Source organism: Hippocampus bargibanti, linkage group LG06 (assembly GCF_051943395.1).
Source record: "Hippocampus bargibanti isolate YZ-2025 linkage group LG06, ASM5194339v1, whole genome shotgun sequence".
Taxonomy (NCBI): Eukaryota; Metazoa; Chordata; class Actinopteri; order Syngnathiformes; family Syngnathidae; genus Hippocampus; species Hippocampus bargibanti.
The window spans coordinates 24,405,435-24,419,840 of NC_142739.1; the positions used below are offsets into that span (position 1 = coordinate 24,405,435).

Here is a 14,406-nt window from a genome sequence, read left to right on the forward strand (position 1 = left end):
AGCATTAGTCTTAGCATTAGTCTTAGCATTAGTATTAGCATTAGTATTAGTATTAGTAGTAATAGTAGTAGTATTAACAGGAGTATTAGCATTCGTATTAGCATTAGTATTAGTATTAGTAGTAGTAGTAGTATTAGCATTAGTCTTAGCATTAGTATTAGCATTAGTATTAGCGTTAGTGTTAGTGTTAGTATTAGTATTAGTAGTAGTAGTAGTAGTAGTATTCGAAGTAGTAGTAGTAGTAGTAGTAGTAGTATTAACAGGAGTATTAGCATTAGCATTAGTCTTAGCATTAGTATTATTAGTAGTAGTATTCGGAGTAGTAGTAGTATTAACAGGAGTATTAGCATTAGTCTTAGCATTAGTCTTAGCATTAGTATTAGCATTAGTATTAGTATTAGTAGTAATAGTAGTAGTATTAACAGGAGTATTAGCATTAGTATTAGCATTAGTATTAGTATTAGTAGTAGTAGTAGTATTAGCATTAGTCTTAGCATTAGTATTAGCATTAGTATTAGCGTTAGTGTTAGTGTTAGTATTAGTATTAGTAGTAGTAGTAGTAGTAGTAGTAGTATTCGGAGTAGTAGTAGTAGTAGTAGTATTAACAGGAGTATTAGCATTAGTCTTAGCATTAGTATTATTAGTAGTAGTATTCGGAGTAGTAGTAGTATTAACAGGAGTATTAGCATTAGACTTAGCATTAGGATTCACATTAGTATTAGTATTAGTATTAGTATTAGTATTAGTATTAGTATTAGTATTAGTGCCCGAAGAAAGCTCGGGTAGGCGCCGGCACACCCGCGACCCTCTTGAGGATAAGCTGATTAGAAAATGGTTGGATGAATTCATTTTACAGATCCTCAAGTACATTTCAGAACTCTCAACTCTCAACTTGAGCACAGTGTGAGTACTTTTACAGCCTTTTCTTGTAAACGCATCACTGATGATGAACGGCGCTGTGCAATTTGCGGGTCGACTTCAAACCCCATTTCTTGCTGTTAGCACAACAGCAACCGGGTAAGAAAATGGAAAATTCTGCGTTTCCATCGGCGGTGTGAAAAGGTGGGGGGCGGGGGAGGGGGTTGCGATTAAAAGACTTTCTGCTTGGGCCCTTTTTGAAGGCTTCGCGTCTGTGTGTATATACGGACTGAAGGCATATAAAAAGAAATGCGTTCATGTGGAAGCATCCTGCGGCGTTACACAGCTTTTATTTTAAAAAGTGGACGCATCTGAGCAGAACTTAAAATTCTTCAGGCCCGGTCTGCTGAGCGCAGACACTCACTAAGTCAAACTGTGACTCACTGGATCCGGTCCCAGCTGAGCACTCCGCTAGCTTATTACCATAGCCGTGTCTTTGTGTAGCGTGTGTCGTGTATGTGTATGCGTGAGTGTGTTAAAGTGGCGCCCAAACAAGTGTTGCTAGCGCTGAGCCGCTCCAACAATCTGCTGCGGTAATCGCCTCACTTGTCATTTGGACGACGGCCTTCTCTTTCCCGGAGAGCTTCTAGAGAACACTCTGGTTGCAGATTAGCACACTTTAAGCGGACATCATCTCGGTCCACTTTCACCTTCTTCTCCTCTTCAGCCTGGCTAGCCGCGTAGATGGACACGGTCATCGGTAGCGGAAGGGGACTCGTGAAAAAATCCACGCGTTTGCACAATTATCATTTATTGGACGAAAATCTAATTGTAACATGTATGTCTTAATGTATTTTGATGCTTTTTTTTAAGCTTCGGGAAATATTTATGTCTGAATTTTTGAGGCCCTTTGGAACGGATTAAGGCACTGACATGGAAAACGCGTCTCAACGTACACATTTTCTACCAGAAAACTCATTCGCAAATTTATTCGGGAATTGAAAAGTGTGACATGGAGAGCCATTCACGAATTTGTTCGATTTTTTTTCTTGCGTGGGGTGCCGATCAAGTGTTGGTCAGAGCTTTGGCAATTTACCTTTTGTCTTGGCGCATTGTTGCAAGTTCAGCTGTTAAAGCACTATATAATTCAATATGTATGTATTGCATTGTATTTTGTACAGCCGGCCCGATTTCAACCTCAGATAACTCCAGACGCATATAATTTAGGAATTAACTATTTTTTTAGATAAACGAAGAGAGTAAGGCTTGTAATTCCATAATGAATGTTTATGTCATCCTAAAACTCAATATTCTGTGGGTCCTGCAATTGGAGTGAAAATGACAAAAACCCTGGCACTGGAGTGAACACGTTTGCACATCGTCTGGCAGTGATTGAGTTACATATGTACAGGTCCCAGTGTAATGTACATTATTTCCAGGTTATTATAAAATAAACAACTTATGATTGGTGACTGATATTAATACAGAACTCTTTGTCTGTATTTAAAAAATAAATGTGTTCATTCATATTTATTAATTATTAATTATTTATCAATTATTATTTGATATGTATGTATTACTTATTTGTTATTCAAACTTGCATTCATGGTCTAGTTTAATCTGCTATTTTATTTTATTATTTATAATTGTATTCATGGTTTTATTGTTCTATGTATTGTTTTATTGTAAAGTGTCCTTGGGTCTTCAGAAAGGCGCTTGTAAATTAAATGTATGATGATGATGATTTATTATTATTAATTATTATTAATGACTTAATATTATTAATTATGCATTAGAATAATAGCAATAACTGTAATAATAACAACAACCTTATTATTATTATTAATATTATTATTATTATTATTATTTTTTTTTTTATTAATGACTTAATATTATTATTAATGACTTAATATTATTAATTATGTATAATAATAATAGCAATAATTGTAAGAATAACATTATTATTACTATTATTATTATTATTGTTATTATTATTATTATTATTATTATTATTATTATTATTATTAATTATTATTAGTAGTAGTAGTAGTAGTCATAGTAGTATTATACCCACCCCAGGTCTCTTTGGGCAATAGGCAGGGTACACCCTGAACCGGTTGCCTGCCAAATGGAAAGCACAATAATTTCAATTAGTTTCAATTGCAAAATGTACTTGACGTGAATAACAAATGAAACATGTAAGTCGATGTACCACTCTGTTGGCTGTTTCCCAATGTGTCAATGTTACCACCTTCTCTGCTTCATTCTACTTTCAATGCACCGTTGACAGCTCTTAAATTCATCTTATCCGAGTACACAACACCCGACCGCTCTAACCTTTTATTTGGCGGCGTGACCCATCCGTCCGACCGACATCGATCCGTCTGCCCGCCGTCCCGGAATTGACCTTCATCTTAAGAGAAGGAAGCAAGCTTCCTAATATTGAATCACTTCCTCCCCTCCATTCAATTCTCTTCACCTCTTCCATCACGTCGTTTCCATCACGTCGGATTTTCGATGCTCGGTCTTGATCTCCACGAGTGACACCGACGTCTGTAGATCATCATCACTCATGAAGGTCGGGTAGGGTGTGACTGGGGCGGTTGGCGCTTGCCGATGCGTCACAGTGACAGATGCAGCAAAGTGAAGCATGTCTGCTTTCTAATGCATTGGAGAAATTAAACTAATGGAATGTTTGTCATTCTAATGGACTCCAGCCATTGCATCCAGATATTAGTCAGTGTCCAAATGTGGCCACAGCCAGGCTTTATCTTGACTCTTAAACAGACTTTTTTAAAGGACAACCGACGTCACTTTTTTGTTTTTTAACTGATACCAGAAAAACGTTTTATAGCATCTAAAATACCCAAAAGACGCAGTATGATATTTTTAGTCAAATGCAAAACACCAATAAAAATGACTTAGTGTCCAAAATCTGCAAAAAATTGAGCTGCGAATTGGGCATTTTCAGAAAGTCCCGCCCCCAGTTCGTGACGTCACGCCAAGACGTCTTGCATTGCTGGAGAATCAAAACAATGGCTTCACATTCGGATAATATGCTTTCTTGTTACACATCCAGTTATGAATATGATTCAAATACTTCTGAAGAGGAAAGCATACATGTTTGCAATCGATTAAAGAATGTATTTGTGCCATTTTGAGGCAACATTGGTGGAAAATCTCTCACCCAAAAAAAGAGGCACAAAATGACGACATCCTGTGGCCACCTCCGTTTACACAGGCTGATAAATTCCTTATATGGCGCTTGGACGGCCTCTTCTGGCCTTCTGGCGGCTTTTGGGTGCAACACGAGGTCCCCAGACCAAACAAGTACAGCAAAATACATTGACGTGATGGAAGGACCGCTACAATGCGTCTTTTTTACGGTCAAGGGAGGTCCTTTAGTGACGTCACGTACGGACTCGTCACCAACTCAAAAACAAGACTTCCTGAATATTCAGCGCAAGTCTTAAAACGTAAAATATAGCTATATGCGGTGGAGTATTTGTAAAATACGCTCAGTAGAAGTCATTTGAAGTCATTTTACAAATTATGGACACAACTTGTCCGGAGACGTCGGTTGTCCTTTAAACCTCAATGAGAAGTTACATTAGCCACATCATCCTGAACCCCTGTCCCCCCTAAAAAAATGTACCAAATATTAAATTAAATCATAGAGGGCTTGTGTCTTGTATCGAGACATTTCTTGGGTGACATACCGATTGTGACTGTCGTGATAGTATGGCGTACAATTTGAAAAAAAAATAGTTTACTCATCTCTTCAAGTTTTTTTCTGTTTTATTTTTTTTAACTCATTCACTGACATACAATATGCAAAAATGTGTCTACTCCAGTGCCAGGGTTTTTGTCATTTTCACTCAAATTCCAAGACCCAGAGATTATTGAATTTTAGGACATAATGATTCAATGCAGTGTCAGAAACCTTCAACTCTCTTCTTTCCTCAGAAAAAAAAGTGTTAAGTCCTAAGTTATATGGGTCTGGAGTTATCTGAGCTTGAAATGGGGGTTGCTGTACAAAATAAAATGAAATGCATAGGTATTGGTTTATATAGCACTTTAACAACAGCTGAAGCCCCCTTGTGGAAGGGAAAAACATTGCCAAAGGTCTGACCAGCGCTTTATTGGCACCCCCCGCAAGAAAAAAAAACGAACAAATCCGTGAATGGCACTCCACGTCACACTTTTCAATTCCTGAATAAATTTCGGAATTGCTGCGAAAGAGTTAATTGGTTCTGGAAGAAAATGTGTAAGTTGAGACGCGTTTTCCATGTCAATGCCTTAATCTGTTCCAAATTCCCCAAAAATTCAGGTTGGTTTATATAGCGCTTTAGCAACCGATGAAGCTGTAACAAAACGCGAACATGGACAAAAGGGAAATGTTGACCCCTCGTAGAAGGAGAAAAAAAAACATTGCCAGAGGTCTGACCAGTGCTTTATCGCCACCCAAGCAAGAAAAAACAAACCCGAACAAATTCGGGAATGGCGCTCTAACTCATATTTTCAATTCTCAAATAAAATCTTGAATTTGTAATGTAACCCTTTGAGGAACAAAGGTTAATACATAGGATAGCTTATCACGTTTATCGCTTTACAGGGTGCATAAAATGATTGAAATCAGATGTAAAGCCAACGAGACAGACGTGTGACATTAAATTTGGAAAATTATGAGTTATTGTCATGGATTGATGACTCGCCGCAAAGTCGGAAACTCAAACTCAACCATAAATTAAATTTATTATTACTATTATTATTATGATGATGATGATGATGATGATTATTATTATTATTAGCTATCTATCAGCTAGCTAGCTTGCTATCTATTTGAGTTACTTCCGGGTTGAGTGAACGCTGGCGCCTGTGACTGCCGCTGCTCACCCACAGAAAAACTGATCCTGTGACTGTAAAGAGACATTGAGAGTTTTGAAAGGCGCTTCAAAATGAAATGGATTATTATTACTGTATTATATGAAATTTTACAAAGAGTCACTGGGAACAAATACGATCGTCCCTGTGAGTTTGCAATCAAGTCATTAGAGTGGAAGGTTTGTGTTTTCTTTTTTGTGTACAGAATGACGCGGTGTACCTTTTTTGAGGGGGTGTAGGGGCGATGTGGAAAAAGCTGCAAGCACAAATGACTCCCAGCGTAGCAATATTTCTAAAGTGCGCGCTCCCTTCTCCTCTTGTAATACCAATATTGTTTGTAGTAGCATCCCATAATAACATCCCCATGGCGCGCGCTGCTCTCCAGAGAAGACTGGCAAAGAGAAGCTATGAATACGTTGAAGGAATGAAAGTGGTTTTGTTCTAATGGAGACAAGATCAAATCGAATAAAGTGTTGTATCAATTTGCGTGTTGTGTTTTTCTCCATTTTTTTTTCTCATCTAACGACGGACTGAGTTTTAAAATTAGCGTCTTAGGCTCATTCACATAGAAATGAAATTAGCTTCAAGTGGCGCTTTTCGTAGCTCCATTTACGTCACGAATAGTAGTAGTAACGACGATCTGTAACGCGCGACCAATGGCGTGAACACATAAATGCGAACTGCGACAAATTGGCACGCTTGAACCAATGTGGAAAATGTGCTTTACTGGCATGTATGATGGACAAGACATGTTAGTGATTATGCTAATTCAATTAGATGGAGCTGTAAAAAAAGCGCTTAACATGGACAACTATCATATACAGGAGATAAATCAGTCACAAAGCTAGTGACAGTATTTTTAATAATCCAATCCATCTAATTGTATGTATTTATTTACTTTTTCAAAACAAACCTTATCACATGTTAAGTTTCAGAAATTATAAATCGAAAGATTTTCGTACTCTCGACTCAGTGGTGCGTATTAAAAGAATATGAATATTCCAAAAGTGTAAATTGGAAGTAAATAAAACATAAAAATGCTTTCATTGTTTATTATATATTCAATTACTATAAACAATGTATTTTGTTTTTTACATTTTCTTTTGTTTCACTTTCCAAATTATTGTGGATATTGTGGTCAAAATCCGAAGTCTCCCGACCAAATCGTGAGTCTTTACATGTATGTTATCACGTGACTCAGCTCGTCGGTTCAGGTGTTCGGTCTGAATTTAAAATGTGGCATGCCTTGTCATGTCCCAATGAGTTAAATCTACTGTAATAAAGTTGTGTCGGTTAATTTAATGAGGCATTGACGGTTTTTTAACATGGAGGACCTTAAAAAAACATTTTTAATTCAGGTGTTGTTTTCAAATTTATATCTAGCCGTCCTTGCGCTCTGATTGGCTGGCGTCAATTCAAAAAAAGGCCGACACGTTCCGACATTTAACATCTGGACGTAAAATGAGCGGCGCTAATAAGAACGTGAGGGAGAAACAACTTTAACCAATCAGAAAGGAGAAATTCTATTACCTTCACCACAATTGGCCGTCCCACCTGTCACTCATATGGAAAGGCGTGTTCTCAATGCTTCTTGGTCTTGTCTCAGCCTCGTTCAGCTCGAGTCTCGTCAGAGCGCGAGGACACTTTATGGGATACGCAAGCACCCGTGGAGCACAAACTCAACGAAAGAGCAACAACAAGATAATATAACAGTTCAACGTGACATCACAGCATTTAAAATTGACCAAGTGAGGAGCTAGCGAACAGTTGAATTTTTTACGTGGTCGTCGCGAGCCTCACCGTCACCTACCTCAAGGAAGAAGGTAAGACAAACAGTCCCCACTTCTTCTCTCGTGTCTGTTTCTACTTCAGCTTTGGCTTTATTGTTTTTATTTGGAGCGTGGGGGGTAAGTGGGGGGTGTCTGTGGTCTTCTCAGCTCGTTGGCGTCCACGTCCGCGCTCCGCAACTTTGCGCTCAGAGAGTGTGACGCTAATGAAAAACATCTGACTCGAAAATTTGACCCGCTCTGCATGCCTAATAAGCTTGTAAGACCCCCCCCCCCCCCCGCCCCTTCTTCGAGCGCCCCCCACCCTCCTTCACGTTTATGAATGTTTTCGTGTTTAGCTTCCTGGACCTTACCAGGTCCGGGCGTCTCGATGAGAGCTCATTGTTCCTCACAGCATTGTTATGCTGCTTGCCACACACATAAACACACACGCAGACGATGCTGAGAACACAGGTCAACCAACGAGTCTTTGTGCACTCGCAGTGCGCGTGCACGTCAAGTCACTGTTGATGTCGTTTTAAGTTGTCACCTCATCCCCCCTTGGAGAAATCGTCTGACCTGGCTTCGCTGCCGTCTGCTGCTGCAGTGACATCACGGCGACGACGTTGGCGAACTCGGGTTCTGATCCGAGAGTCCAGTTTTGTTGGCTTGACTGGAAGCGATTTGCGTTTGGCTTTTATCCCATATGTGTCCATCAAGTTGGTTTTTATCGGAGGACGGATCGTGGATTTAGAACCTGGGTTTTCAGTGGGCATCTCATATGATTTAATCTAGCTTTTAAGAACGCCATTATCACGTCACGGTTCTATCTACAAAGCATCGTTATTCAACTAAAAAAAAAAAAAACGCACATATCATGGCACACATACTTTGCTTGGAGAATTTGACAATGATAATCCGATCATCTGTCTAATATAACAGCCGTTTCATCCAAATACATCACCCAATACAATACATATTGATTAATATAGCGCTTTAACAACATCTGAAGCTGTAACAAAGCGCTTAGACGTGCAGGTTTTGTTTAGCTGATCGAAATTTGGCTGTCACAAGTTTTGCTCTGAGCAACCGATCAGAGGAAAGACAAAGGATGACAATGTCGAGGGTCAGCGCTTTGGTTTTGTGAGGGGAAAAACAAATAATTGGATTATTTACGGAACTAGTTGAATTGGTCAGGCAATGAATGAATCCCCACATATTTTAAAATGGGCATTTGTCAATTCATATTTTTGTATTTTAAAAATAATCCTTTGTCGACGTGAGGCAGCGAGTTTAAAAAAATGTCATCCATTTGTTCAAAAAAATATATAAATTTGGCTAAACAATTTATTCATTTACAATAATAATACATTTCATTTTAAGCGCCTTTCAAAGCTCTCAATGACACCTTACAGTCACAGACAAGCATAGGTACTATACTAAATAAAATACAATCACAAATAGAATACAATAAGTAAAAGTCAGTTATAAATAGAAACAAGAGAAAGAGCTGCACAGAAAATGCGATTTTAAATAGGTTGGGTTTTGAGATGGGATTTGAAGGTGGGAAGAGAATCGATAATTGTTATGATTTGCGAGGTGATGGTGGCGGACCCCAAAAAAAGCAGACAGGCGGAGGGCGTATTGGACAAATTGTATGAAATAAAGTCAGCAGGAAAAAAATCACGAACGGAAAGGTCCAAAGTAGCAAACAAAACCATAAGTTAAAATATGACAAGATGAAACAAACCTGATAGGGTGAAACAAACAATGACCCGCCACTGAATAGTCGTGCCGGTAGTCCTTTTAACTGCCACTGATTGAAACGAACAACACCTGAGCAGCAGCAGGCAGGGTGATATAGTGCCACCCGTTGGCCGCAAACCAAAACATGCCAATAATTTTTCCGCTCTCTGAATTATATTAGTGACAAAATCATGTAATTTTATACCAAAAGTATTTCAATTTTGATTGTAAATATATTTTTGGTGGTGTATAGGACTGCAGGAAAAAATGTCCTGACCGTGACTGCTCACCGCTTTGTTGACATGCCATCGGCAATTTTTATTTAACTCATTCACTGCCATTCTCGAATTTTTTCGGTAATTGAAAAGCATGACGTGTAGCACCATTCCCGAATTAGTTCCGGTTGTTTCTTTCAGTTAGTGCGTTTCACGCTTCAGTCAAACCTCTGGCAATGTTTTCCATTCTCACAAGAGGGCAGTATTTACCTTTTGTACAGCCGGAGCCATTTCAAACTCAGATAACTCCAGACCTATATAACTTAGGAATTATTTTTTTTTACTGATGAAAGAAGCAAGTCTAAGGTTTTTACGATGAATTAAATGTTTACGTAGTCCTGAAAGTCACTATTCTGTGGGTCCTGGAATTTGAATGAAAATGACAAAATCCCTGGCACTGAAGTGGACACATTTTTGCACAGCGGCGGGCCGATGATTGGTCGCTATTCTGGCCGGCGCGACCACTGTAGTGTTAATCGCCATGAGTCATTTTAGTTTCCATTTCCATCCCTGGTGTTGTTGTTATTTTCATGAATCAACAGGGTGCGGGGTTAGAACCGGGCGACAGCAATACTGTATGATGATGATGATGGTGAGCTCAGGTTTCACTATCAGCCTTCAGTTTTTGTCCGTTTGACTGAAAGTATCTTTGACCTGCGGTCAGCATCCATTCAGCATTCATCCATGAGGTTGTTTTGCTTTCCAGGATTTTGCTCGCAATGGCTGACAAAAGTGAGCATAGCCCTCGCGTATATGTAAATATTTTCTTTTTTTTTCGTGGAATGAGACTGACAAAACCACACTTTGCTTCAAGGTGGAATGGTTACTGTACTGCTTGTATAACGGAGAGGAGTTACTGTCCTCGTAAAATTCCTCAGTCAAGAGCCATTTAGGTTGAAACATCAAGTAACAAAAGTGAGTGGACGCTTCAGTGAAAAAGGCCCAAATGGTTTTTGTTTGTTTTTTTCTGCCTGGTGTCATACGAGTCAATTGCAGTCCAAAATGTTTTATCGAGGACAGTGGAAGATACAGATGCTCCCCAACTTATGAACGAGATACGTTCCAAAGAGTCGTTCGTAAATTGAATTCGTTTGTAAGTTGAATTCGTTCGTAAGTTGAATTTGTTCGTAAATTCCTTTAGTGCTATAGTTGGTATGGAATGTATGTTTAAGGCTTATATAAGTATGTTTAAGATTGATAGAAGAATGTTTAAGGCTTGTATCAGGTTGTTTGTAAGGTGAATTCGTTCGTAAGTTACTTCAGTGCTATAGTTTGTGTGGATTGTATGTTAGAGGCTTATATAAGTATGTTTAAAGCACAACCGACACCATTTTTTTTGTTTCCTAACTGACATCAGAAAAACGTTTTAGATCATCTAAAATACCCAAAACGCGCAAGCTGACATTTTTCGTCAAATGCAGAACACCAATAAAAATGACTTAAAGTGTGCTAAAACTGCAACAACGTCTTGCCTTGCTCCAGAATCAAAACAAAGGTTTCAGAGAGTTCAGACTTGGAGGAGATGCTTTCTTGCTACTCATCCAGTTATGAATATGATTCAAATAGTTCTGAAGAGGAAAGCATAAATGTTTGCAATAGATGAAAGAAGTTCTTCCGTATCAATTCGAGCACTTTGGACTCCAATATAGTGCCCAGAAAATGCACAAGATGGCGCCCAAGCTCCGTTGGAAAGGGGCTGATTTCTCTGCTGGGAATTTGTGTCAACTTCTGTATGGTGTGACCGCAATTTGTAGTCTTGGTGCAACACACAACGATTCACTACCGCATTATTTATGTGTTTTCCTTCTAATTTCGCCATCAACACGATGTTTTCAGACAAAGTGCTGTCATGTGACTTTCCCCGTTTTTGATTGGTCGGTGTCCAAATCGGCGCAACGAATGGAGTGTTAATCCCTGAATGTAATTTTAGTCTCCATTTGCATTCTCAATGGGGCGGGTAGAGTGTGTGTGTGGGGGTCCTGCGCTACAGATGGCACCCCCTTAACGGCCCTTGGGGTAATGGTGGTTGAAATGAGGCTTCGAAACTGGGAAGACGATTCGGGGAAGGATGTGTATGTCGGGAGTTGGGATCGGATGAAGTAGCATCCAGGTAGGCGTGTGCCGCCTAAACATGGAAGCATTTCAAGCTCGGTAAAACGGGAAGTTGTCGAGCGGCTTTTAAAGGCGCGAGTAAAAATAAACAAAACAGGTTGTTCCGCTAACAGCCCGCCGAGGCGACCAATCAGAGCACATCCGATTTTCAAATTGGTCAAATCCAGGACAAGAAAAGTTGACATATCTTTTTGTGTATTTGACGATTGACGATTCAATTCTATTTTCGCATTGTGCTAGCAGCATTTCATAACCAAGCTACCAAATTACAACATTTGTGTATGTGTCACCAATCTGCAGTTCTTCTTGCGCTTTGCATTTGTCATAACAGTCCGGATGTAATCCCGATCAACTTCTTTTGACCGCTTGTTAGCTCGCGCTCGCTTGGAGTTCAATTAATGGCAGAGCAGGACAAAAGGTCGGCCGGCTTTGCGATTCTAGAACCGAGCCAACTGAACTCTTCTTACTTATTGACGACAGTTGACATTGAAACTGTTGTTTTTGTGGTAACACGCTGATTTTTCGGTAACAATTCTGTTTTTCGGAAGCGGTTTAAAAAATTAAAATGTATAGATGTGATTTTTGGAAGAACAGTGAAATGTCATTGGAAAACAGGAAGTATATGCAATTCAGCCTTTGTTGATGACAATGACTCTGATGTATTTTTTTTTTTTTTTTTTTTTTTTGTGAAATCATTTAAAGGACAACCGACGCCCCGGACAAGTTGTTTCCATAATTTGTAAAATCACTTCAAATGACTTCTACTGAGCGTATTTTACAAAGATTCCACTGCATATAGCTATATTTTACATTTTAAGACTCACGCTGAATATTCAGGAAGTCTTGTTTTCGATTTGATGACGATGCCTGACGTAACGTCACGTCTGCAACACTCCTGACCGAGAAAGCGACACACAATGCATTTTGGGTACTTTGTTTGGTCTGAAAACTACGTGTTGATGGCGACAAGCTTCTTACCCCAAGCCATTAACTCTTTGAACTCTTTCAACAGTAGCCAAAATGGAACTGTATAGTGCCACTTAGCAGTTTTTTTTGACAACGATACTAGTGCAGCGTGTTCTACCGGAAACAAATTCCTTGTGTGTTCTACATACTTGGCAATAAAGATGATTCTGATTCTGAAATTAGAAGTAAAAAACATAAATAACGCGATGGTGAATCGTTGTGTGTTGCACCAACACTACTATTTGATACTAGTTGACACAAATCAGCCCATTTCCAACTGAGCTTGGGCGCCATCTTGTGCATTTTCTGGGACGCTACATTGGAGTGCAGATGGCTCAAAATGAGACGCAAGGACTTCTTTAATCGATTGCAACCATTTACGCTTTCCTCTTCAGAACTGTTTGAATCATATTCATAACTGGATGAGTAACAATTGAAAAGCATGACGTCGAACGCCATTCCCAAATTTGTCCGGGTTTTAGTTTTTCTTGCAGCAGTTGCCTATAAAGCGCTGCTCAGACCTCTGGCAATGTTTTTCCCATTCCACGGGGGGCAGCATTTGCCTTTTGGTCATGTTAATGCTTTTTTACAGCTTCAGCTGTTGTTAAAGCGATATATAAATCCATCTGTATGCATTGCATTGTATTTTGGACAGCCGACCCCATTTCAAGCTCAGATAACTTCAAACCCATATAGCTTAGGAATTAACTCATTTTTTTCTGATGAAACGAGAGTCCAAGGTTTCTTACGACGTATTGAATGTTTAGTAGTCCTAAAACGCAATATTTTGTGGGTCCTGCAATTTGAGTGAAAATGACAAAAACCCTGGCACTGACTTAAAATGGTGGTATATTAAAAATTGTGTTGCTATCTGTTTTTTTTTAAACCAAAAGGAATCACTCGTTGTCAGATTATCAAAGCAACAACATTCTTTCTCTGATATCTGTGAAATTTGAAGCAAGTTGATGCTGACAAAAAACGGCTTTCAAAGCTTGTTTGATTTCAGGATAAAAAAAACACAGAAGGCGGAAAAAAATGTAACAAAACGAATCCATCCATCAGAATTTTCATTTTCACATCGTCGTCAGTCAAAGGTGAAATGCAGCGGCCAAGAATACGACCTTGATATGTCCTCTCGCTCCACCGCTCGTTCTCCTCTCGGCGATTAACGGGAGACGCGGCGTTAGCCAAACGAAAGTCAGCGTGTGAGGAAATAGCCGGCGGCGTGCATACTTGCTTATTGATTTGCTTTGTTGCGCCACATCAAGTTTCCTACTTTGTGCCGCTTTGTCCGCAATACTGAACGGGGGAAAAAAAAATATCCGAAAGGAAAAACCCTCAATAGATTTTGAGGATTTGTTTTCTGAAACTGAACCTTCTTAGGGGTAACTTGGAAGATGGCTGACAGTCTGTCTCGTTGTTTACTTTGTATTAATAATAATGATGCTAATAATAATAATAATAGGGCGGCCCGGTAGCCGAGTGGTTAGCACACCGGCTTCACAGTGCAGAGGTCGCCCTGTGTGAAGTTTGCATGTTCTCCCCGGGCCCGCGTGGGCCCTCTCCGGGTCCTCCGGTTTCCTCCCACACTCCAAAAACATGCATGGCAGGCAGATTGACCACTCCAAATTGTCCTAGGTGTGAGTGTGAGAGTGACTGTTGTACGTCTTTGTGTGCCCTGCCATTGGCTGGCAACCAATTCAGGGTGTCCCCCGCCTCGTGCCCGAAGATAGCTGAGATAGGCTCCAGCACCCCCCGCGACCCTAATGAGGCATAAATATAAATGTGTTGTATTGTAT

The 14,406-nt window shown here is 39.6% G+C and overlaps 1 protein-coding gene across 2 annotated transcripts in view; it reads left to right on the top strand.

The window, feature by feature from the left end:
- The first annotated feature begins 7,356 nt into the window (after positions 1–7,356).
- sema6cb (semaphorin 6Cb) overlaps positions 7,357–14,406 on the top strand; it is a 124,999-nt gene continuing 117,949 nt past the window's right edge. For both annotated transcript variants that reach the window (XM_088998845.1, XM_088998846.1), the window contains exon 1: positions 7,357–7,565. The gene's annotated coding sequence lies outside the window, so the exon portion shown is untranslated. The remainder of the gene's footprint in view (positions 7,566–14,406) is intronic.